Below are 14530 nucleotides of genomic sequence, written 5' to 3'. Positions count from 1 at the left end.
ACAGGGAGGGCCCCGGGTCCGGAAAAAAAAAAAAAAAAAAAATTACCCTGAATAACAAATTTCATTTTTGCTATTAAAACATTTCTTCTTAAAAACATTTTTTATTGAAATATAGCTGATTTACAATGTCGTGTTAGTTTCTTCTTAAAACATTTTTTATTGAAATATAGCTGATTTACAATGTCGTGTTAGTTTCAGGTGTACAGTAAATTGATTCAGATATACATATATATACATAAATATATATATATTTTATATATCTTTTTAAAAGAAAAAGGTTAGTTAGAAGTGACATTGTTTTACATATTGCAAATAACTATAATGTCTGTCTTAATAACGACAGCTGAATACTTATATCAACTTTTCTGTATTCAATATGATGCAACATATTATTTCAGTATATGAAGAAAATGCAGCCCCACTAAGATACGAGTGAAAGATAGGAAAAAAGATAGAAATATTTAAAAATCATTCATATAACACCAAAATTTGGCAGGTGGTAGTTTGTTAAAGGTTAGTCACAATATGGAATCTGAAACCGTATCAGTGTACTTTTCATACTCTGTTACATAAAAATCCCTTGGTCTCCCTTGACCTTTTAATATATCTTTTACCTGTGCATGATTTTCACCATTTGGAAATTATTGGTTCACTGAATTATACAGTTGACACATTTCATTTTACAATATCAAATCAATATCAAAAAATCACACTTATTAATATCACCATTGATCTCATCAGAAAATTCTTTAAGTATTGACATGTTGAGTTCATTGTGGCAGACATCAGTTTTCCAAAATCCTAGCTTTTGTTTGAAATCTTTGATTATATTTTTGGTAACATACTTGTTGATTGTTTTCCTTGAAGTGATAAGCTCCTTTTGTTCATTTTCAGGAAAATGTCAAATATCCAAGTTTTAATAACCATATTTGTCTGTTAGTCATTCTTTTAAGTAAAGCTAGTGTTTCACGAAAAAAGGAGCTAGTTTACTTTTCAACTCAGACTATTACACAAATAATTTTTCTTATCATATTTCAGAAAGCAAAAGTTCTCACTTTATGCATATTTCTCATTTTGTCACACCATGAATTGTGCAGCATCTGTGCAAATGTCAACATAGTAAATAATATCTTAGTATTATTATGAAAATAGTTCAGCTTCAGTGGATTCAGGGAAAGTGTCTTGGGGACCCACAGAGCTCTGTGGACCACACTTTGAGAACCACTGCTTTAGAAAATGTACGAGACCCTTCACAGACATTATTGCAAGGTATCTTTGCAGCAAGCCCATGTGGTAGAAACTGACTTTGCTCATTTTACAGATTTTCCTTTATTTTACAGATAAAAATTACGAATTTTCAGTAACTTGCTCACTCCACTAATCTGGATCCTCCAGTATAAGCTCAAAAATCTTTAGGATATATTGTCAGTTTTTCATTTATATACTGGAAAAAGTTACTATTTATCTTCTATAGATTTTGCGATGATTAAATTAAAAGTCACAGATGGGCTGGTTCTTTGAAGGCAGTGAAATAATTCATTTTGGATATTCTGATTAATCCTGACCCTTGGCTACATGAGGGAAAACAAGTGTGAAATATTTCTTTCCCTTTTTACCAGTAGCTCTCACATACTGCTTCCACTAGGTGGCTCTGAGATTCAGAAAGGGTTCTGGGGTGGGTAGTTGGAGCAGCTGGGTGGTGTGAGACAGACCTATCTCCAAGAACTTGAAGGAAACCCATACAGCAAATAGATATGTCTGACAAATATCTGAGCAATCACCAGGTGGCAGGGAAGTCCAAACATGGAGTATCTATGGACGGGGAGAACCCAGTAACAGGAAACCCAGAAACAAGGAGTTCTCACATCAGAGAAGATTGCCAGTAGCTCCCAAGGCTTCCTGGTGGTCTGAGGTTAAGCTGCAGAGGCTGGGACTGTAACAAGGAAAGGTCGCTGAGGAATAAAATAAGCCATCAGGAGGCAGCAGTACCAGTACCCTCCAGGTCTGAAAGAAAACGTTGGGCATAAATCTCAGTTACTGCTCTACACATAACAGTGTTAATGATAATATTAATTGTAATGCTATTACCATTTACTGCTGACTTACTGAGTTTCAAATACTATGCAGAGCACTTTAAGCATTCTGTCTCATTTAATCCTCGAACTTTGCAAAGGGTTAGTATTCTCTGGATTTACAGATGGCTAAGTTGGAATGCAGGTTAAACAGTGTGTTTCCTAACCTGTGTGTTTCCTAAAAACATACAGCTGGTAATTAATGGGACTAAGGAATAAACCTCTCTGTGCACCTATCTCCCTAGCTTCCTGCTGTGCTGCTGCTAATACCTGTGACTCTGATTCTATTATTGGAGGTTCTTATGAAATACATATGTGAAAATTCAGGAAGCAGAAGGGGGAGTTGAGTCAAAACGTTTCAATTTCATTCATTAAGTACTCGTTCCCTAGCCTTTACTTTTTAATGGGGTAGAATTAATTAAAATCCAGAATATAATCAAAATGATTTCTGGTTTTTTTCTAATGTTATAAAAAGACTTTTTGAGTAATATGAAATATTTTAACTTATGTATATTTTGAATGCATTTTTTAACACAATTACATGTGAATAGAAAACAGCACATGTTAAAATTATGCTTCTTTGTTCTCAGAAATGAATTGGAATTTTGTTACCTGGAATGAGAATAGAGGATCAATTTTTTAAAAGTGACTGACTTCTGGGGAAAACACAACCTTAGTAATTTCACATTTTGGGCAAGATGAGCAGGTTCTGGCAAAGTTTCATGTTCATGCTTCCTACAGGGTAGCAATAAATAGGATTTACACCAGAGAAAAATATAAAGCTTCAAACAGAAACAGGTGATAAAATGTGTCTTGCAGTAACAATAGCATCCTATGTCAATAAAGAAGCAATAAATTCAAGTAGATACCCGGTTTGCCAGATCACACTATAGTATTTTAGAAAAATCACACAGACACACACGGATTTGTCTTTCAGTAAATAACCAAATTTGAGATTACCAAATCAATGTTTTCCTTTATATGCAAAGACTTCTAAATCTATAGTATATAAAAAATACGTGAACTACTTGTATTAAGGCAAGGAGAACTCAAAGCGCTCATTTTCACAAATGTAGCTCAGAGTCAAGGTTAATCAGAGTTTGAAATGAGTTAAATAGCTCCTTTAGAAAGTCAGCTAAATAAGAGAAATGAACCAGCATTTTCCATTTTTTTTAAACATTTCAACCAGAGTCAAATTAGTTAGTTCAAAATAAGGTCGATTCTTTGCCATTTGGGTTATATTAAAATAGCTATTTTGGGAAAATAGCATACCACTAAATGACATTACCTATTAGCCTTTAATATATATTAAATATACAGGGCAACTAATTTCATTTATATTTTTTGATTTGATTTGATTTTAATACACTGTTCCTCTGTCTTGTTTCAGTTACTCTCTGGTGTAAATGCCAGTTTTAGATTGAACTGTATTAATCTTTTGGAGAAATTTGAATGCTGGGCTTTTTCTGCTTTCCTTGGATTTTTTTGATGATTTCAACTATTTGTGTGCAGGATGTTATTGGCAGGGAAATCTCAGTACAAGCTCTCTTTCACTCATTTACTAAACATGTATTTATCATTCACCTCCTATGTGCCAGCACTGTGCTAGCCAGTGATTCTGTATTAGTGAATAATACAGAGCTGTTTTTCCTTTATATTCCCATAAATGTCATTTTAGTAAGAAAAACTAATAATAAACAAGCTATTACTGTAGTCATGTATGTAATAAAGCAGAAGTTCAGGGCTTTGTTGGAGCATCTGTCATAAGGATTCACCTTTGTCTTACAGGGATAAGGTTCAGAGGATAGGTAGAATTACAAGGTAATATTTCAGAAAGAAATCTGTATAAAGTCTTTGAAGCAGGTTAGAGTGCATCTCAGGACAAATGAAATTTGAGGTACCTGAGACCTGTTAGCTGAGGGTCTGTCTTAAAAATAATTTTAGCAAGTTTGAATTTTATCCTAAAGTCTTTGGGAACTTATTGAAGAACATTAAGTATAAGAAAAATAGAGTTAAAATGTAGTTTTGGGTAGACTTATGTTACTTGGATGTAAGATGGAGAATAATTTGGGCTGTGATGGAGTGTGAGGATGTAAGGGAAGAGAAACAGGAGGCCATTTCGGTTGTCTGAGTGACAGAACATGGTGGCTTAGGCTGGCCTGATAGTACTTCGTGTAGTGAGGTCCATGCTCCAAACAACTCAACTTCTCACACAAAACCTATGAAATGTGATTTTCCTGGGAAGTCACTTATGAGTCCTTCACATTACAAAAGAAGATCTAACCCTCGAATGCCCTGGAAACTTATTTTTTTTAATGAATCCTCTTGACTGTACCTTGAAATAAAATATTGTCTACTGAAGATTTTTTGGCCATTTGCTTCTGTTTATTTTACTGAAGCAGTAATTTTAAGATGTTTAGAGAGGCTTAGTAGTATCAAATGAAATTTGGTATTTAAGCAGTTTTTTTTTCTGTTTTGTCCATGTTTTATTTGCATGCTCTGCCTATGATTAATGAAGACCCTATTTTAGTAGAATCAGTAGATCGATAGATAGATAGATAGATAGATGTCTATGTATAGTATTTGTAAGTAAAGAAGTATTTTTGGTAAAGAAGCCAAGTTTTTAGCTACAGGGAAATTATTTTACAAATTAACATTTTACATTATCAGAAAGTATTACAGGGAACAAGGCACTTTGCAATCACTATCTCATTAGATACATGGAATAGATATTTCATCTTTTCTTACTTTTTAAATTAGTATTCTTCCTTTAAACAGTAAAGAGTAAACAACAGCTGGTCAAATTAATAATAACTTTTGGAGAAGTTTTTAGGTAATAATTATAAGGCAAATGGTAATTTTAGATACTTTATCATGAGGGAAAAACAGAATCACTGACAAAGAGCATAGCAGAGAAATGTATTTTTAGTATTTGATTATCATCTCGGAGATCTAACAGATATCATAACAAAACAGACAAGTGATACATGCCTTTGCAAAGGCAAAAGGTTTACCAAAATAAACTTTATCATTGTAAACTTCTTTTTTAAAAAAATTTTAACTGACCCTAATAATTACAGACACACCACTGTTCCTGCTTACATTTATGACAGGATGCAATTTCATTTTTAAATTCATTCAAACACGGTCAAGGGTAAATGAGAAATAAAGCACTTGGTCAGATTGTCAGAGGCAAGCTGACATTTGGTAAAGAAGGTCACTGGAATCTAAATATATGGACAATGGCTCCTAAGGGAACTGAGAAGTGCTTGCTCTATGTCATACACATAGGTCAGTTTTCTCCCTCACCATGAAAAAATCTTGAGACCAAATACTAAGGTTGTAAGTTAAACTAATAAAAGGGAGACAGGTCCAAACCATGACTCTGAACAAGATCTAACCTCACTGACTCTCAAGAGGGTTTAATCCAAATAGCTAATCATGAAACAGATGCTCATCCAAATAATTATGACACTGATTTTATCCCCAATCATATACAAAATAAATGTAGTATTTTAATTTGAATAATCTAATTTGTTATTATATTCTAATTCTAAAATATATTTCTAATAATTTCTTTTATATAAATATATGCATATATATTCTTTTAAATAGGGGAATTTTATAACTAATATTTTTTATCTGTAATAATGTTTTATAACTGATTTATAAGAAAACAGTGGAAAGAAGGAGAAGGGCGATAATCTGGGGACAAAATCCACAGCAAGGAAGCACTGGAACAGACAACTGAAATAACTTAGTCCATCCATCTTATTTTTCTAATGGGAAACAAATAGATCATTCGTCAATTAGAATTAAGATGTAGTCCTCATAAATCTGTTTAGTGTTTTTCCCATGACATTATCTCATGACTTCTGTCGTCATTGCTTAATCTGACATTTAAGACATTGAACGAAGTCTTTGATCCTGTAACAGGTCACATTTACCCCAATGGAAAAAAAAAAATCTCTTAGTTTGGAGAGCTGATGCAGAAGTGCATTAGTTAGCTGGCCACTACTAAGGTTGAATAATTGTGTGATCTTACTAGGTCATTGAGAAGAGCTTACGAAGTACATTACACAACTTTCTGCCCAAGGAAAGAAAGGAGGAACCATTTGTCAATTGAATCTCATCCACTGTTGGTCAAAGGTGGCTCCATGGGGCATGAATTCCCCTCACATATGAGTTGAGTGTGCAGGAATGCCCATATGGTTGCTCTGAATGCCCCAGCCTGCCCACCAGTGAAGCCCCAGGGCAGGAATCAGGAGACACACAGATTAACACGAGTCAAGATACTGTTAAGTTGCACATGCATGAAATTACACAGTCAGTACAGAACTTGCTACTGCAGCACTGGTTAGAATAAGTGTTGGGTGTGGGAAGATTGGCAGTGTGCATAAGAAGTGTCTGATAGAGATCCTATCATCACGGTTATATGGATGATGACCTACAGGCTCAGGAAGCCTAAGTTACCGAAAGCCACATGTTGGAAAGTAGCAGAGCCAGATTTCTGTATGATTCTAGGGCCCATGTTTGGAACCACTGAGTGTTGCTTTCTCAGGCATATATTGTTATTAAAGAAAACTTACATAATATATACCCAGCAGAACTTTTTCAGGTTGAGGTAGCTGCAGTAATTTTTCCCCTTTGTATTGCTTATAAAGCATGATTAAGATAAGGATGCAGTGCTCTGTGACTTCAGAGAACCACTTCTAGATGAGGAGGTAAAACTCATCAAGAAGATGGGACAGTCTCCTCAATGAGTGGTGCTGGGAAGACTGGACAGCTACATGTAAAAGAATGAAATTGGAACATTTTCTAACACCATGTACAAAAATAAACCCAAAACGGATTAAAGACCTAAATGTAAGACCAGAAATCATAAAACTCCTAGAGAAAAACATAGGCAGAACAGTCTGACATAAATCACAACAATATTTTTTCTTTGGATCAGTCTCCTAAAGCAAAGGAAATAAAAGTAAAAAAGAAATGGGACCTAATTAAACTTAAAACCTTTTGCACAGCAAAGGAAACCATCAACAAAGTGAAAAGACAACCTGCTAAAGGTGAGAAAATATTTGTAAATGATATGACCAATAAGGGGTTAATATCCAACATATATAAACAACTCATACAACTCAACATCAAAAACAAACAAACAAACAAACAAAAACCTCAAAACAACAAACTACTTGATTAAAAAATGGGCAGAAGACCTGAATAGACATTTTTCCAAAGAGGACATCTGATAGCCAACAGGCACATGAAAAGATGCTTAACATTGCTAATCATCAGGGAAATGCATATCAAAACCACAATGAGACATCACCTCACACCTGTCAGAATGGCTATCATCAAAAAGAACACAAGTAACAAGTGTTTGCAAGGATGTGGAGAAAAGGGAGTGCTCATACACCGTTGGTGGGAATGTAAATTGGTGCAGCCACTGTGGAAAACAGTATGAAGACTTTTCAAAAAATTAAGAATAGAACTACCATATGACCCAGCAATTCCATTCCTGGGTATATATCTGAAAAAAACAAAAACACTAATTCAAAAAGATACATGCACCCCAATGTTCATAGCAGTATTATTTACAATTGCTCAGATAATGGAAGCAACCTATGTGTCCATCAACCGATGAATAGATAAAGAAGCTGTGCCTCCCCCCGCCACACACACACAAAATAGAATATTATTCAGCCATAAAAAAGAATGAAATCTTGCCATTTGCAATAACATGGATGGACTCTGAGGGTGTTATGCTAAGTGAAATAAGCCAGACAGAGAAAGACAAATACTGTATGATATCACTTATATGTGGAATCTAAAAAGTACAACAATCTAGTGAATATAACAAAAAAGAGACTCACAGATATAGATAACAAACCAGTGGTTCCCAGTGGGGAAAGGAAGAAGGGAAGGGTAATATAGGAGTAGAGGATTAAGAGAAACAAACTATTATGTATAAAATAAGCTGTAAGGATATATTGTACAGCATGGGGAATATAGCCAATATTTTATAATAACTATAAATGGAATATAACCTTTAAAAATTGTAAATCCCTAAATTGTATACCTGTAAAATATAATATTGTACGTTAACTAAATTAAATGCAATTAAAAAATTGTAAAAAAGTAAAAAATATAAACAAAATAAAATGAAATAAAATGGAAAAAAGAAGATGGAAGAACACCTTAGTAACCTCTGCAGATGGCTGGCCCCCAGGCTGACCTGGGCAAGTATCTCTTTGACAACATCACCCTCAAGCACAACTAGGAGCTTCTGGAAACCAGCAGCCTTGAGGAGCCCCTCTGCATCCCCCTGGTGTCAGGGCGCTGCCTGGGTCTCTTCCTGCTGCACTAGGCAGCTTTTGAACTGCCCTGGAGCCCTCTCCCAAGTTGTGGACCAAATGGAAATAAAGCTTTTTGCAGGAAAAAACATGATTCAAGGTTATGATTGATAACCAAACAGCTGGGAATTGCTACCACAACTGCTGAATCCATGAAGATATCTATTTGGTAAAGTAAAGTGATAGGGATGCCTTTGTGCTTCTCTGAGGAGACCTTAGGATTCTAACCACAAACCAATAACCAGAAATATGGATGCATTTTATTTGTTCCTGGGTTAGGGAGAAAAGAACTGTCCACGAGGCAGTCAAAGGTTTCCTCAGTGTGAAAATCCAGCCCAGTCCCAGGTCTGTACCATGATTTCCCTGATCTGCCTGCTAAGAGGACACGTGATCATCTCGACACCAACGAGATACTGTGGGCACTGCCAGAGTAAAAGAGAGCTCAGTCTGGCCATGCTGGAGGGGTCATGTTTCCACTGCCTTTAAAGCTACTGGATGACTGATCCTGGAAACCCCTGCTGCCTGATAATTCCAGGTCCTTAGGACTTCAGTCTGAGTGTGGAGGCTAGGGGAGGGCCCAGGTATTCTCTCCACTGAATTCACTCTTCTTTCCTTCTGAGCTTGAAAATTACCTCTTGGACCTTCAACATGCATTTACTGGTCTTAAAAAAATTATGAATGCTAAAAATTCTAATTGCCTACATCAAAGGGCTTCAGTCTAAACCCAAGTTATTAACTCACAGAAACAGTGAAAAACAAGAAATGCTATAAAATCCAGGGTAGAATCATTCGCTGTGGCAGTCCTGTCAGTCACATGTGTGCTGGTGGCTTGAAATTTCACTCCTCTGCATCGACCAAATTGACTTTTTCCCACCAACCCCAAAACAAACAAATGAGCGACCACTGATTTTACACATCAAGTGTGTCTTTGCCTATCATTATAGCAAATTGTAATCTTAATTACAATCTACAATGTCAGAAAAATACCTCCTCTTACTTTCTCTACCCTGAATGTTGAAGACCTTAGGACTATTAAAATGCAAAAGAAATTTGTTATTATAAAATGCAAAAGAAATGTGTTATTATAAAAGCCTTTGCAGTACAGTCAATACATTTTCAAGTCTCCTTTTTTTCCCATTTTCCCTACACGAATTGATGTCGTCAATATAGTTTCAATTATGTTAAATACAAGCAATCAATGGTGTCTAAACAAGTGGTTGTCAAAGCAATACTTTATAACTAAGACTGTATGTGTTTCTTATTTTATTTAAGGATATAAAAATATAGAAACTACTTTTATATCTAGTAAATATTTTTATATCTAGTAGAATTTCTCTTTCTCCCTCTCAGCCCTATACTTCATAATAGGGAAGACAGAATGCCTACTTTTCTATGCTCCTCCAACTTGAGGGAAAATGAAGATGATGATGTGTGTGTGTGTGTGTGTGTGTGTGTGTGTGTGTGTGTGTGTGTGTGTTTTGTGGGAAGGGATGTTTGTATTCAGGCAGTTACAGCTTACTGATAAAGTATTGGTAGTTAAGTTTTCAAGTATTCCTTCCTGTTTTCTGAGTGAAGCTGCCTGTCTCACCATGGTGTCCTACCTCTATTCCCAAAGTCTCTTTAGAAATTAGCACAGAGATGGTGATTTTTTGTTGTCGTTGTTCACTCTTTGGCCATTCTTCTCTCTTTCCCATATAGTGTGTTTGAAATTGTGTCCTAATTATAGTTCAAGTACATATTAATTAGTTCATCCCCTCATTTTAAATTTTATACATAGATTCATTCATTCTTATATATATATATGTATTCTTTTTCAGATTCTTTTCCATTATGGGTTATGACAAGATATGAATATAATTCCCTGTGCTATACAGTAGGTCTTTGTTGTTTATCTATTTTATATACAGTAGTGTGTATCTGTTAATGACAAACTCTTCATTCATCGTCTGCCCCTAGCTTCCCCTTTGGTAACCGTAAGTTTGTTTCCTATGTGAGTCTATTTCTGTTTTGTAGATAAGTTCATTTATATCATTTTTTTTTTAGATTCCACATATAAGTGATATCAGGTGATATTTGTCTTTCTCTGACTTACTTCATCTAGTATGATAATCTCTCTAGGTCCATTTTATTGCTTTTTTAAAAATATGATACAGGCACTATAATAAGTAAATAGATCTCAAAAATAAAAACAAAACTAAGCTTCTGCCCTTGAAGATCTTCCAGTGTGTTATAATACAGATTGGCCCTTTTTTTAAACATTTGAATATTAAAAATACCAAGCCTGATTAGGGAGATATATGCAGAGAGTAAAGGAGCGCAGAGAGGGTGCCCAGAGGAGTGGGGTGAGATATTGTTCAGCTGAATCTTAAAGGCCCAAGTAACAGCTCTGGAAGCTTTAAAAACATATCATTAGGCTTACTGTTGTAGACTTGATTAAAAGTTAAGGTTGAACTTTAAAAGTCACAGTCACAGCTTTAAAGAGGATAGAATTTTAACACACATTTAAGATAATAAATCCTGTCTCTTTCAGAATCCCATTCCTGCCTGTGTCCAACCTCCAGGTCCTTAAGAAACAGATGTCGTGTATTGATTGCTTTAGCCTGTGTTGACCTCTAACTGTCTCTAATCCAACCTATAAGCCATTGACTTCCTTAGAAGCATAATAAAGTCCAACTGATTCTCCAGAAACCTAACTCACCCTGTAAAGGACAAATACAGACATTGTGTCCATTGTGGGGTTTTTGACTCCAGTGTTAAAGGAGTGTTCTGTTTAACACCACTAAAAACAAACTGACAATACACTTATTTCTGTAATAATTTTTCTTTTTTAGAAAAAATAAGCTAGCTTTTTTTCCCTTAATGCAACAAACATTTTGATATGGCTCATTAGTTTGTATGTGAATAGACTTACTTAACCATGCTAAAAACTTGAAGTCAGGGTTCTAATTTATTGGATTCAAAAGAAAAGGAAAATACTAAATTAACCTGCTAGAGATTTTGACTTTTAACATGAATTTACTCATGGGAAAGGAACTTATTTCCGTATCTTTTGTAAAGCATCTGGCATAATAGTGCCCACTTGGAATATTCATGGCATCTGGACTGTCTTACAATTATATTCAGTTATCAGTGAGGAAACAGACTGTAAGAAGTTAAATTATATGCCCAGTGTGACAAGATGAAGGATGAAGACTGTGACCTGTGTAACACTAAATACTGAAAATACCACACTGTCTGTTCTTACTATTTTCTTAAAGCTTTCTTTGTAGACAAAGGCAACGAGGAAACAGGCTAATTCTACACAAATCGATGCATGGCAGATCAATTCAAGTAGATAATTTTTGTTTGATTTCATTGAGAAAAACAGTTGCATGTCTTTTAATTCTGACTATATGAATAAATCAGGGTCGTAAAAATGAATCAAACAACACAGAAATCAAAATAACCTGAAATCTCAATATCTTGAAACACAGTACACTGATATTTTGCTGGCTGTCCTCTAATATATATCTTTATGAAGATGAACATGTACATTATACTACATATATGCACAGAATCATATCAGACACAGGATTATACAAAGGCTAAATTTTTAGGGCATCTTTTTTCTTGGCATATCTAACCTGTCTCTTTCTCTCTTCCTGTTTCCCAGGTGACTAGTATTTCACAAGCTTTCTTCAATGCCATGCAGTCATATACATAGACACCTATTTGGTTATTGTCATTTTTCATTTATAAAAATAGGGTTACACCGCATATATTTCAGTATATCTAGCTTTATCCACTTCACCTAGATGACAGTTACCCTAATGTAATTCTTATAGAATTCACGTGCCATAATTTTTTCCATAATTTTCCTGTTCCTGAAATGCCCCTTTTCTCTTGAGATATTGTTTCATAACAAACTATATTATGATAAACATCTTGGTGTTTGTGTATGTGTGCATTATTATGGACTGCAGTGAATGAGTATATATTCTTATGGACTGAGTGTGTGTGGGTATGTGCACACATTTTTCCAACATCTTTATTGAGATATAATTCATATATCATAAAATTCACCCTTTAAAGTATATAATTTGGTTGTATTTATGTGCAGACATTACCGTTATCTAAATTTAGAACCTTGTCATCACCCCAGAAAGAAATACTGTCATCCATTGGCAATCCCTCTCATTTCTCTTCTCCTCATTAATCTGTTTGTTGCTATGAATTTGTGTATTCTGAACATTTCATATAGATGGAATCATAAAATATGTGGCCTATTAAGGTTGGCTTCATTCACATCACATTTTCAGACTTCATCCATGTTGCAGCATACGTAGATACTGCATTCTTTTTTATTGATGAGTAAGATTCCGTTGTAAGAATACACCATATTTTTTTATCCATTCATCAGTTGCTGGACATTTGAATCATTTCCACTTTGGGCTATAATATATGATACTACTTTGATATTAGTGTACGACATCTTGTGTGAAAATATGCTTTCAGTACTCTTGGATGTGTATGTTGGTGTGGAATTGCTAGATCACATAAGAAGTCTATGTTTAAAATTTGAAGGATGGCCAAACTGTTTTCCAAAATGACTACATTATTCCAATTCCACCAGTATGTAAGAATGATTTCTCTACGTCCTTACCTCCACTTTTTATTTCCTGTCTTTAAAGTTTTAATTATTCTGAGGGGGTGTGAAGTAAGCTCTTATTGTGGTTTTGATTGGCATTTCCTTCATTACTAATGATGCTACTATCTTTAATATGCTTATTCGTCACTTATACATTTTTTTTTGGATTAGAAGTCTATTCAAGTATTTTGTCCTTTAAAAAATTGTCTATTGTTGAGTTATAAGTGTTCTTTATATAGTCAGGATATAAGTACCTTATCAGATATATGATTTGTAAATATTTTCTCCCATTCTGTGGCTTTTCTTTTCACTTTCTTGATGGTGTCCTTTTAATACATTAAATTTTTTTCCCATAAATCCTAACATACCTTTGTTTTCTTTGTCACTTGGGCTTTTGGCATTATATCTCAGAAACAATTGCCTAATCCAACATCACAAATATGTATGTCTGTCTTTTGGGGAAGAGTATATTGTTTTTAGACCTTACATGTAGTTCTTTACACACTATTCCATCTGACCCTTTTCCCTCGCTACACTGAGACATTTAAATCTTAATGTCTTGGGCTTCCCTGGTGGCGCAGTGGTTGAGAGTCCGCCTGCCGATGCAGGGGATATGGGTTCGTGCCCCAGTCCGGGAAGATCCCACATGCCGCGGAGCGGCTGGGCCCGTGAGCCATGGACGCTGAGCCTGTGCGTCTGGAGCCTGTTGTTCCGCAACGGGAGAGGCCACAACCATGAGAGGCCCGCGTACCGCAAAAAATAAAATAAAATAAAATAAATCTTAATGTCTTAATGTAAGGGTTTATTCTAGACTTTCAGTTATATTCCGTTGGTATGTTTGTCCTTCCGTCAGTGCTGCACTGTCTTGATTTCTGTAGATTTGTTGTAAGTTTTGAAATAGAGAAATAAAAGTCCTCCTCCTCTGTTCTTCTTTTTCAAGATTGTTTTGACTCTTCTGGGTCCCTTGCATATTCATATGAATTTTAGGATCATCTTGTCCATTTCTGAAAAAGAGCCAGGTGGGGTTTTGATAACAAGTGGTTTGAAACTTTAGATTAATTTGGGCATATTGCCATTTTAACATTACTAAATTCTCCAGTCCATGGATGTGGGAGGTCTTTCCATTCATTTAATTCTTCCTTAATTTCTTTCAACAGTGTTTTGTAATTTTCAGTGACCCCCCATATTTGCCCATCTGTCTCTCTGATCTTAAGGACAGCAGCTTCCCCTGTGTCCTTCCCTCTCTTTTGGATCCAAGAATAGCTGTTTTTTTTCTTCCTGGTATGTTGAGCTTTTTAATTTTTTTACGATGGAGTAGCTACTTCCAAGCTTCTGACATACAGAGCTAGGAACTAGAAGTCCCCTTTAATTCTTTATATAAGATTTCCTTCAGTTCTTTGAAAAATATTGAAAATAGCTGATTAAAAATATTTTTTTTTCTGCTTATTGCACTAAGAAGCTTCCTCAGAGATGGTTTC

Source organism: Neophocaena asiaeorientalis, unplaced genomic scaffold, assembly GCF_003031525.2.
Source record: "Neophocaena asiaeorientalis asiaeorientalis breed wild unplaced genomic scaffold, Neophocaena_asiaeorientalis_V1.1 scaffold220, whole genome shotgun sequence".
Classification (NCBI taxonomy): Eukaryota; Metazoa; Chordata; class Mammalia; order Artiodactyla; family Phocoenidae; genus Neophocaena; species Neophocaena asiaeorientalis.
Note: the sequence above shows the minus strand (reverse complement) of the source record.